Source organism: Solenopsis invicta, chromosome 2, assembly GCF_016802725.1.
Source record: "Solenopsis invicta isolate M01_SB chromosome 2, UNIL_Sinv_3.0, whole genome shotgun sequence".
Taxonomy (NCBI): Eukaryota; Metazoa; Arthropoda; class Insecta; order Hymenoptera; family Formicidae; genus Solenopsis; species Solenopsis invicta.
This window is the reverse complement of record NC_052665.1, coordinates 19,524,949-19,537,743: the sequence shown is the minus strand read 5'-3', so window position 1 is coordinate 19,537,743 and position 12,795 is coordinate 19,524,949. Positions and strand designations below refer to the sequence as shown.

General features: G+C 38.3%; 1 protein-coding gene across 1 annotated transcript in view; it reads left to right on the top strand.

The window, feature by feature from the left end:
- The window catches only part of LOC105193959 (alkaline phosphatase), a 204,364-nt gene extending 203,565 nt beyond the window's left edge, over window positions 1-799 (top strand). Inside the window, exon 10 of the transcript XR_005574230.1 lies at window positions 131-799. The gene's annotated coding sequence lies outside the window, so the exon portion shown is untranslated. The remainder of the gene's footprint in view (window positions 1-130) is intronic.
- The last annotated feature ends 11,996 nt before the right edge of the window (window positions 800-12,795 follow it).

Genomic DNA, 12,795 nt, shown 5'->3' with positions numbered 1-12,795 from the left:
AATTAGACATTATAGGACAAACTTTACAGGCAAAGAGCTATAAATCTGTTTGCGTGATGCCACGATAAAATACGAGTGTGCGCGTAATTCAGGGAATAATAAACAAATAATCTTTTTATACCTGTTTCAGATCTTACACATACTCAAACACATATATATTTTGATCGCAATAGCTATACGGTAAAGTACCTTGATTCTTTTCTCTATCGCGCTATACGATTGTGTGAAGGGCCGACGGTGAACGCAACATAAATCCATGGCGGGATATCATAAATCTCATAGCGTCGTATTATGATTACGTGCAGGCATTATTCCGTAAGTGGTGTATAACTCATTTGCTCTCAAACATACCACGAGCGCTCGTAGATCTCTCGCGGTCCTCCGCTAATACGGCCTAGGTGTTGTTGGAGAAGCGCCCTATAGACAGCTATCTGTGAAGTTTCAGATATCTGCTAGTGCACAACGGATGGAACATCCATGGATAGTTCACGTCAGAGTTCCTTTCTCAGGTATGTCAGGTGTTAACTGGAGATAAAACGGGCGCGACAATCGATTCAGCTTTACGTAGAGGTCACGTTTTATGTAGGCTCATGTTTCTCACTTTTCTATCTATCCGTGAATTCTTTCAATTCCAACTCGAATTACTTTTCTGTCAAAAGATCGGGAAATCAGTGATTTTCTAAATTTATTTTGTCACAACATAATGTTTATATAATCGTTATACGTATGATATATCCAATAATTATGTAAGCAATCAATTGATTTCGTATTACATTTTGATAATAAAGGGAATTTCATTTCTAGTAAAACATTTCTGTGCTGACAAAATATGAATTTTTAGAGAGATTCAATTTATTATTTTACTTTAATTCTTATAAAGAGATTTTACATTTCCAATAAATCAATACAGTAGCTTTAATAAACATAAATTTAAACATAAATAACAATAATGTAATTTTATTAGTTGTTATGATATTTATTTAACGTTACTTTAGAATTTCAGAATGAAGTATATTAAATGAATTGTAACATTATAAGACATTAAATGTAACATATGATACAAAATGTATTTATTAAAAGGATGATGTATATCAAATGTTAGTTGTAAAATAAATATCAGTAGGACAAATATTAAAGTTCATCAGAAATATAAAGAGATGCACATTAAAAGTTGCTCATTTATGTTATAAAATCATATGGTCCAAAAAATTAGCTTTTACAAATTACTTAAAAAATTAATTAAATTTATTTTAATTGATTGAAACAAATTTCTCACAATGCTTAATGTAGGAAATTTATCAAACATATATTAATAAAAAATAACAAAAAATTTTTTAAAATAAATCAATTATAAATTAAATTACAAATGATAAATATCTAATAACATTGTTAATTACGTTTAAAGGAAAAGCGAGTGCTTAACAATATCAATATTTGTACATTGAAAAAGCTAATTAATTGAATAATACATTTAAATGACAATATAATTACAAAATTGATTGTGACATGTCCATGACACAGTTCGCAAAATCAAGATTGATTCTTCTCTTTTTTAAATTAATGCTTTGTTGCCATGGATGTTTCATCTTCTCTGTGATATAATGAAATTGCTGATTTCTCGCTTCCAATTTCAATGTGAATAGCAACAGCTGCAATGCGTCGAGTCTGATAAGAGACGATAATCATTACGACTACTGAAGAGCGTAATATAGAAGTAACAACCTTCTTGAAGGACTATTGGCGATGAAAGTATGTCATTTTAGTGTAACAATCTTCTTAATGTAACAATCTTCAAATAACGCCGCGATACATTAAATCGTGGCGCACTAGCTTAGAAACTTTAGAAATGGCACGTTAGAAACTCACGTAGTTCACGAGGAGGAATTGCATCCTGTTACATGTCCGCGGCAGAACTTTACGAGGCTATAAGCTGTTAGACGATTAAACTGCCTCGCGCATGTTTGAGAAACGTTAGTTATTTGGAAAAGCTATTATCTATTTAAGATGACTAAAAGAGGTCTGCTTAAAAAATAATCGAATGTTCCCGATTTGTCGGCTATCACTTTTTATTTCCGATTAAATGCACCAGATACTATGTAGAATATTTATTTCTACATGATCATTCGTTCAATATTCATTGATGTATTTTTATTACCTATAATAAATATTTTCTAGATATAATTCATGAAGAAACTTAAATGCGCATACGATATTTGAAGTGAAGAATGGTTCACATTTGGCAGTGGGATAATTTGATCATGATTAGTGATCGTAAATATTTAAATAGATTAAGTTTTTAGAGTTAGCATTAAATTAACATTAAATAGGTATTAAAATTTATTTTAAATCTACTATTATTTTTTATTAATATCGCGATTTATATAATATACTTACTACTTACTTTTTAAATAAATTATGATACTAATAAAAAATAATATTATATCGATTAGTAAAACGATAAAGTTGCCAAACTGACAGATCAATCATTTTACGTTGTATTCTACCATTTTTCCAACTAATCAAGGTATATAAATGAAACACGTAAATTCCGAGTATATAAAAAATGGGCATATGGGGTGTTAATAAAGAATTTGTGGCTTCTAGTGTACATTGTAGATTAAGTTTACAGAATGCACTTTAGATCTTGCATCTCGTTTACAGTGAGCGTTGTTTCATGTATTATAAACAGGAAGTGTAACATCGTTGCTTCGTTAGAAGTTTGTTAGCGCAGCACAAAGGTGTAATAAGTAACGTTACGAAGCGAATGTTAGCGTTAACATGTTATCATAAAAGATAAAATGTTCAAAGCACTTTCTTTCGCTACACAATAATTTCGAGGAAAAAAAAAATTACAAGAAGCCAGTGTCTTCTTCCAAAGAGAAAGTTAATACACCCGATGTTTTCATATCCAAAAATATAATTTGAACGAATTTTTAACTAGCTTCTGTGTATTACAGCCTCATTTCATCTTGAATTTTGTTTAGTAGCAATTAAAAAGTTGTTTTAAGAAAAAAATGTTATAAATGTGAGACACCCTTTAGGAATTTTATTATTATCAACAGAAACTTACGTTCTGAAATTGCGCTTAATCTGGAAGAGAGCTGTCCGGCGCGCGTACTTTATGCGCGATCGGTATTTTCACTTCCCCATTCTCTGCCTCATTCCTGCAAGTACTGTAAGGGTAGGAGGGTCTGACGCATTCCGAGGTAGTACAAATCGATAAGAAGTCATCCACCGCCCCGGATACAAATATACGATCTTTTCTTGTGTTGAACGTAACCGTGCATAAAATATTACTTGATGTCGCAATTCTGATTTTATTTCTTATGTTTTGTTTCTTGCACCAGTTCTGGATTGCAAAATTACGGATTTTTGTAGAATAGGAGGGACACGTACGATTTTAGGATTAACGCGTGATGTATTTTTCAAGTTTAATCCTTTGGCTACGGCCGAGCTGAATGTGAAGCTGTGCTGTTACTGGTGCGGAATGCGACTAAAAAATACAAACGTTCTTTTGAACGAACAAACAGATCAAAACAATTGAGGCATTCCTGTCTGATAGTAACAGGTTTCGAGGTACAGAAAAGAGGTACAGAAAAGCTACAATGGTATTTTTGCTTAGAAAATCGTTTATGAAGAAAATCCACTGTAAGACTAAAGCTTTTTGTTCCAAAAAATCTATAATGAGAAGTTATGATAGCACGTAGTACCTGAAGGATTAATAGTTATGAATTGATTGAATTTGAACATGAATATGATCGAATATAAATTGAATATGAATATAATCACACGTTAGGTGCGATAAAAAATTCAATTGTAAGATAAGAAATTCTCCACCCAATCGTTCAGAACTTTATTCCGAAAACTGTTCTCTTTTGGGTGAGCATCTATATTTAAGCCGGCGCATTAAAATGGTAGCCTATCAATTCTTCTTGACTTCGCTTCGTGAGTGGAGATCATAAATTTTTGTGAAATGAATTCCGTTTGAGAGACGTATCTGAACGTGCCGATATCGATTATATTCACCTAGCGAGATTCCATCCGGCATGAATTGAAATTGAAATTTGTCATCATGCAACAAGTAGTTAACGTTTTGGCAATTATCGTGCCACGCCGAGTCTGATAAAACGTCACGGGGTAAACAGCGGATGGAACTCGTTGGTAGAAGTTTCGCATTAGAAGCTTTTTGCGTCGTCGAGTTCGGTATTACGCTTTGCGAAACTTTCGATCGGTTCGCATTATTTCCGGCTGCTGCTTTTCGTTTGCCCTTGTGCCAAGTTGCTTGCGGTCATGCATACAATCCTTTATCCTGAATATTTACTAGCGGAACCATTAACATAACATTTACTCGATAATTACATAGCAATTTTGCTTTTAGATAATTTATATGCATGCCAAGCGAAATACGCTTCTGTTAAACGAAAACGTTATCAAACGCCTTTTTAACCACACGGATGTAAAAGCCAATCCAAAGCTGAATTTTCGATATTACGGTAACTTATTATATCGTAGAAGCTTCATCCGTGTTATCCGGCGCATATATGTGCACGCAAAAAAGGATTTGTTGAAACAACGAAAAACTTCACTGATTCTGCAGTTCTACAGCTGTAATGTATGGACAGTCAGTTCTTTATGTTAAAATAGCAAATAACTTAATTAGCGATAAACGGCATACCAGTCGAAAACGGCATACCAGTTCTCAGTGCTCAACATTTTTCTAGGTGAATTTACAAACATTCACAAACATTCTTCAAATTGCACACCTAATTGTTTGCCCGGACTTAAAATACAGATTTTTAAGAAGAACTTTGAACGTATTATTAGGATTATTTGTATTGTAAAGTAGCAAAGTTTTATAGCTGAATAAAGATAGGGATTATAGTCTAATCTATAATCTAATAAGGATTATAATACATACTAATCATATATGTTAAAGTAGCATAACAAATTAATATATCAAGACAACTTTTTGCGATTATATGAATTACAATTTTTAACAAAATAGTTAAATGTCGTATATCTTTGCAGCTGAAGAAAATTTGTTACGTTAGCGATTTTCATTGTAGCAACGAATGTATTCAATGAACATATTAATAATTGCTTTCAGATATAATTTCTTTATTGAACTTTTAAGTCTCCTTAGTAGATGTTGAACGCGCGCAGAAAATTATATTATTGAATCACTTATATGTTTTCTCGTAAAAATTTCAAAATAGATCTTAGAATTGATTTTATATCCATTCTTTTCCTTTTTTCATTGGAAACTGTTCTTGTAAAACAGACTGTAAAGTACCTTGCTAGCAGAAAGATTAATCAAGATTAATCACGAACACGACCAGATTCGCGAGAGCAATACGTTACGTTACGGAGCAATCGTGTTTGCCCTTTTTTTTCAATACAAGTTCAGACGACGAACTCCGACCTGAAGGGTTAGGGACAATTTGTCATTCTGTTCTCCGATAAGATCGTAATCATGTTCCTACCGCTGGGTGACATGTATTGCATGCCCAGGCTAAACAGGCTGCCTAATAACATCGATCATCGCGAACGTCGAAGAATCGGTTTGCGTCGCGGAACGCAAGGGATTTATTCATCGTTCGGTGAAATCGGACATCTGTCATGGAAATTCCCGATGAAAACGGCAAAGGACATAAATGCCGTGAAAATTGTGAAGCGGCACGAATGCTCCGCCAGGGAATTCGATTCTTCGTTCTTCTACTGGAACTGGCTTACGACAGGTTGTTTAGCTTTCTTTGGCTCGAACGGACGGTGGGGCGAAGCAGTATTTGCATAAGTTTATTGGAAATATAGAACAACGCGCGGAGACTACGACGTTCTTGTAAAGTATGCGATTTGCAGCCGTCACGCAAGAAGCAAGAACCATTGTGATCTCGTATTCTGTGCCGTTCGAAGAACTATCGATCGACAAATCAAAAATTTTATCTTTTAAACAAAAACTGATCCAAAAAGAATCTTTATTCCTTTTAGCACACACTGGGAAAAAAATTGATTAAAAAATGCGTTTCATATACAGTCATATACAACACATGGTTTACTAAAATGAAAAATATTATTTACTTAAATTAAGAAAAAAAAATGTTTTACAACCTATGTTCGGTGCTTTTTACAATCTATGTTCGTTTGACATATTTCTTTTAATTTATGTAATTTTTTTGGATCATCAGAATTTGAAGGATGTTCAAACATGATAAGAAATGTAAAAAGTTTTGACATTGTAACAATCAGTGTGAACATCATACATAATTATTTTGATAGTCTAACAACAATTATTTTCAGAGCTGACTATATTTTTAGACGTTTCAGCAAAATCAATCTTTCCGTGTACATTCATTAATGTAATACCTAATATATGCGTAAAATCTGATATTTAATTAGTATACATTTAATACGATTATGTAACTACAGAATTAATATAGATTTAATATGAACATATAATATGAAATTAATATGATTACGTAATATAAAATTAATGTAATGTAGGTATGACATTTAACAATTTTAATATTTGCGCTAAAAAATTCTTTATATGCATAAGCATAGATTTATTTACTTTTTTTTCGACCAAAACTTTCAAAATCTTTAATGAAAAAAGTAGTAAGGCTAGGCCGGTTCAAAGCCATGGGGCAATGAGGGGGGCTGAGGGGCGAGGGGGGAATGTAGCCGCGGGGGGTACCTGCGGTACGTACCGCGGAGTGGGTGATGATCCGCGAGGTCTGACATGGGAGGTGGGTGGTGACCCGCGAGACCTAACTTGGGAGGTGGGGGTCAGCCCGCTGAACTGACCCGCGCGTGGGAGTCAGCCCGCGGTCCTACCCAGGTGGGAGGGAATGATACAGGGAGTGGGTGGTGATCCTCAAGATGCAGTGGGTGGTGTCACCCACTGATCTAGAGGTGGGATTGAAAGGTGGGGGTAAGTCGCGCGGCAGAGCGGTATGTACCACCGAGGATGATGTTGGGGAGAGAGAGGAATCCCATGGCTTTGAACCGGCGTGTATTTTTTAAAAAATACCATGGCGGTTCTCCGCGGCGATATCGGCGGCGATTTCCGCGGCGATTTCCGCGGCGGTTTTCCGCGGCGATTTCCGCGGGGCCCGCCGCAGCCCGCGCGCAATTTCCGCGGGTCCCGCCGCCACCCGCGGGCAATTTCCGCGGGGCCCGCCGCCGCCGCCGCCGCCGCCGCCGCGCCCGCCGCGCGCCGCCGCCCGCGCCCGCTGCCGCTAGCGCGCGAAATTCGGCGGACAGAGAAAAAATAAAAATTTCTTTAAAAAGAAACTTACCGCTGCAGCCGCCGTCGCCGCGGATATCGCCGCGGCGAACCGCCGCCGCCACCGCCACCGCCACCACCACCGCCACCACCACCACCACCACCACCACCACCACCACCACCACCGCCACACTGTTAGTGTATTTGTTCAATATTCGTTCGGTACTATGCGTACCGAACGATGCCCCGTTGTGGTGTCCACCACAACAATGTAGTTTCTGTAATAAACTACACGTTGTCCGCTTGTGGTGTCCACCACAACGATAAGCGGGACGAATTCCCGCTCTTCCTCCGCGCGACGATCCATTTTTTTTTTCGCGACACGATCGTACGCTTTTTAATTGCGCGACGGTATAATTGCGACTGACGAAGGGCTCGCTCAGCGAGAGCATCCTCCGTCGCATCGCGTATTTTGACGGCGGCTAATCACAAAGGTATACGATTACATCGAAGACAAACGATATATGATTACATTGTAGGTGAAGCAAACGCCGCTACTCTATGCTTGCAATTATATTATATTATATTATATTATATTAATTGTTTTATTTTTTTCTACCTAATTTTCGTTATTCTTCCTGCATCCACTTGGAAGACAGTATTCCACTACGTATAACTGTTCAAGTCTCGTAATTTTCTAGCCTTCCGTTCGAGAGATACAGAATATTCTTTATGCAAGTTATATTTGCCGATGCAGCTCTCAGGCCTTGCCGCGTATTTTGACGGCGGCTAATCGCAAAGGTATCAAATTACATCGAAGACGAATCGTACGATGTATCAGTAGCCTTGAACACGTATGAACAGGTTCGCACACGCCGCTGCAAATATGCGCGCAAGTCTCTCTCTGCTCGATCGAGATTTCTAATGTAGAGTGTCACACACTGATGCAAATGTATATGAATAATCTATGGGATCTTCTAGTGGTGGTGGGGGATAGATCTTTCATGCCCCCGCTAGATGATGCAATTTTTCGTCAGACAAAAGAACGTATAATAGATATGTAATTAGCGCTCGGACATCAGTAGATGTCTTTGAAGCGTATCGAATCTATCATCGGCGGCCAAAGAAATTTCGCTGGATCCAGTTGATCAGTGGCCGGAAATAATAATGCGCTTTTTGGAAGTTTACATCAAGAACGCGTTCTGCACATACTGTAATTCGTGTAAATAAAAAATTTGCGAGTGCTCCGAGACATCATATAGTACGTGCTAATAATTGAAAATGGAGAACATTGAACGCGAACTGCTCGAGCAATGCTCGCAGATCGCTACTCAAGAGGAGTGTCGTGCATGGGTGGAACGTTGCGAAGAGTGCCTCGCACATCTCGAAGAATGTTGTAGCAGTGCCAAACGTCCTCGACTCACCGTTGGCTCCAGACAATCTATAGTGGCGAGAATCGCGCGACTCGCGGGTGCAAAAGCGCAATTAGAAAGACGTTTCGTGCACGTTGGAGGTGGTGCGCACGCTAGCACCAGTGGTAAAAGATCGCTCATCTGGCGCGAGATCGAGACCGCGTTTGAGTCACGTATTCTTACGGGTGCTGTCATAAACGCCGATTATATTGAACCACGACATTTCCTGGAAGACGCTAGTGATTTGGTGATCGAACAAGTGCGAGACGCTATCGCGAAACATGGAAATGTGAAGGTGAATACCGTATTCAACGGTGAATTTGTAAACATTCGTGACGACCGCGATAATAAAAGTCTCGCGACGAAGAACTATGAACTATACAGAGCGTCAAATTTGCGCGAATGGTACGAGCAACGTGTAATCGAAGTGATATTAGCGATGCTCGACGAGTTTCAAGAACGCGATAGCGGCTGGGCGTTACACCGAATCCAAAACCTGATGGTGAATATAAACAAGCTTAATCCCATGCACGCAGGATGTTACTTCAAATTGCCGCTGTCGGTAAGTGACAAGCGTGCAATAATTAATGTACATTCGAAGGACAATGCTTGCTTCGCGTGGTCCATGGTTGCTGCCCTGTACCCCGCCGAAAATCATGCAAACCGAGTGTCATCGTACCCGCATTATTCGACTGTGTTAAAGTTTGAAGACATTCAATTTCCAATAAAAGTAAAAGACATTGGAAAATTTGAACGTTTAAACGACGTGTCTGTGAATGTGTACACAACCGAATTGGACAAAAAAGAAAAGATAGAATACGTTGTGCCGTTACGACTGACCGAAGATAAGAAGGAGAAACATGTCAATCTCTTCTATGTGGAAAATGAACACGACGTCACCCACGGCCACTTTGCGTGGATTAAGAACCTGTCGCGACTGGTCAGCTCACAGATAAACAAAAAGGAACACAAGAAATTTATTTGCGATCGGTAAGTGTAATAATATAAAAAAAAAAAAACTTTCACACTTTTAATTATTGTTTAGTAAAAAATAATTTGTTTATTACAGATGCCTGCATTACTTCCACTCAGAGGAAAAGTTGCAGTCACACAAAGTGGATTGTCAGCAATTAAATGACTGCGCCATCATACTACCGAGAGAAGACCAGAAATGGCTAGAATTCGACTCATACAACAACAAGGAGCGCGTACCATTTGTAATTTACGCTGATTTGGAGTGCGTATTGAAGAAGATGGAGAAGAACGAAACAGAGAACACGTCGAGTTTCGCGTATCAACACCACGAGGTATACAGCATAGCTTACTATGTTAAATGCTCGTACGACGATGCGTTATCGATGTATCGTTTTCGCCGCGATAAGGACTGCGTCGCGTGGTTCGCGAAAGAGTTAGAAAATCTTGCGCACGATATGAAAGCCCGAATATCCGCCAATGTTCCAATGGAACAATTAACTGTACAGCAGAAAGAGGCATATTTAAACGCGACAAATTGTCATATATGTGAAAAACCGTTTATATCAGATACGGGCCTTACCCGTAACGAGTGGCTTGATAATCGGCGGGTGCGTGATCACTGTCATTTGACCGGCAAGTATCGCGGTCCCGCCCATAATAAATGTAATTTAAATTATAAGAATACGTACGTTATTCCAGTCGTTTTTCACAATTTGAGCGGTTACGACGCGCATTTTATAATAAAAGAAATTTCTACCGCGTTCGAAGGCAAGATCGACCTACTACCGATTAATAAAGAAAAATATATTTCGTTCACTAAACACATCGCAGCTACCGGTGTAGGAACAAAATCGGGCGAAGTACGAAATTGTATACGATTTCGATTCATCGACTCATATAAATTCCTAAGTGCGAGTCTCGAAAAATTGGCGTCGTTTCTAAGTATTGAACAATTAAACATTACTCGTTCCGAATTTTCCACGTTGTCAAACGAGGATTTCGAACTCCTCACGCGCAAAGGCGTTTTTCCGTACGAGTACGTTGATGATGCCGAAAAGCTTTTAGAAACGCGTTTACCACCGCGCGAATCTTTCTACAGTTCACTGAGCGGACAGACGGTATCAGAGCATGATTACGCTCATGCCGAGAACGTATGGCAACGGTTCGCAATTGAAACGCTGGGCGAATACAGCGATTTATATTTGAAAACAGATGTCTTATTATTAGCCGACATTTTCGAAAACTTTCGCGACAAAAGCATGCAGAGTTACGGTTTGGATCCCGCGCATTACTATACATTGCCAGGCTACACGTGGGATGCAATGTTGAAGAAAACGGGTATAAGATTCGAGTTGCTTACGGACATAGAAATGCTACTTTACGTGGAACGTGGAATTCGTGGCGGTTTAAGCCAGTGTTCGGGCAGATATGCGAAGGCTAATAATAAGTACATGAAATCGTACGATCCGTCAAAACCGTCGACTTATTTGATGTATAATGATGTGAATAATCTGTATGGGTGGGCAATGTGTCAACCGTTGCCATACGGTGAATTTAAATGGGTCGAAAACGTTGACAATTTCGATGTAAACGCGATCGCATTTGACTCGGACACCGGATATATACTGGAAGTCGACCTTGCATATGAGAATCAGCTGCACGATCGACACAGTGACTTACCGTTTTGTCCTTCAAGCGATAAGCCTCCAGGGTCAAGGCAGAAGAAATTACTAGCGACAGTGCATGATAAAAAGCGTTACGTCATCCACTACCGCAATCTTCAACAGTGCACGCGTCACGGACTTCGAATCGTAAAGATACATCGCGTACTTCAATTCGTTCAATCCACCTGGCTCCGTGATTATATAGAATTAAATACAGAGTTTCGAACGAACGCGAAAAATGATTTCGAGAAAAATTTATACAAATTAATGAATAATGCAGTTTTCGGTAAAACCATGGAAAATGTACGTAATCACGTTAATATAAAATTAGTAACGCAATGGGAAGGCCGTTACGGGGCAGAGGCCATGATTGCTGCTCCGAATTTTCATAGTCGCAGCGTTTTCGCAGAAAATCTGGTTGCCATAGAAATGCGTAAACTATCGGTAAAATTTAACAAACCAATATATGTCGGTATGTGTATTCTCGACATTTCGAAAATCTGCCTTTACGAATTTCACTATGATTATATGCTGCCATTGTATAAAGATAAATGTAAGATACTCTATACAGACACAGACAGCCTCATCTATGTCATTGAGTGTGACAAATGTGTACATGGATATGAAACGTGATATCGCGAGATACGACACGAGCGATTATCCCGCCGACAATGAATATAATATGCCTCTTGCGAATAAGAAGGTTCCAGGGCTAATGAAAGACGAGAATTGCGGCAAGATTATGACCGAATTTGTAAGGCTAAGAGCAAAAATGTATGCGGTAAAAGTAGAAGGAAAAAAAGATACAAAAAAGGCGAAAGGTGTAAAGAATAGCGTGTAGAACGAACTATAACGTTTGAAGATTATACGCGTTGCTTGCACGACGGGATAGAAATGATTCGTCAGCAAGCGTGTATACGTTCGAAGCTCCATGATGTACACACAATCAAAGAGAAAAAGATTGCTCTCAGCCCGTTCGATGACAAGCGTTACGATGACAAGCGTTACATCTTGCCTGATTCTACTGAAACATTGCCTTGGGGACATTGGCGTATAACATCGTAACACAGTTTTTATACTCTTTAATACTTTATTTATAACATTGCGTATTACTATAAGACAATTAATGCGATGCTTATTACTAATTTAAGTTGATTCTGCGTGACTCATTAAACAATATATAACAATGTAAGTTGATAATACTTCGTGACTCAATATTATTGTAACAATAAAAGGTGATACTTTTGTGTGACTTATTGTAAAAACAAAAATAAAAAAAAAAATGAAGGGTGACAATTTTGCGTGACTTATTATTGTAATAACATTTAATGTAGATTAATTTTTGCGTGACTTAGTACGAGTATATTCTTTCTGCTCTTTTGTATATGTTTGTGTATTTTTCTTACAAATATATGCGTGTATAAAATCAAACAACGTCTCTTTTATTTATCCACGAATTATGCAATCCATCGAATCCCAGCCATTTCACGTAGACTCTATCTCCTTTCTTCCTCCGAAT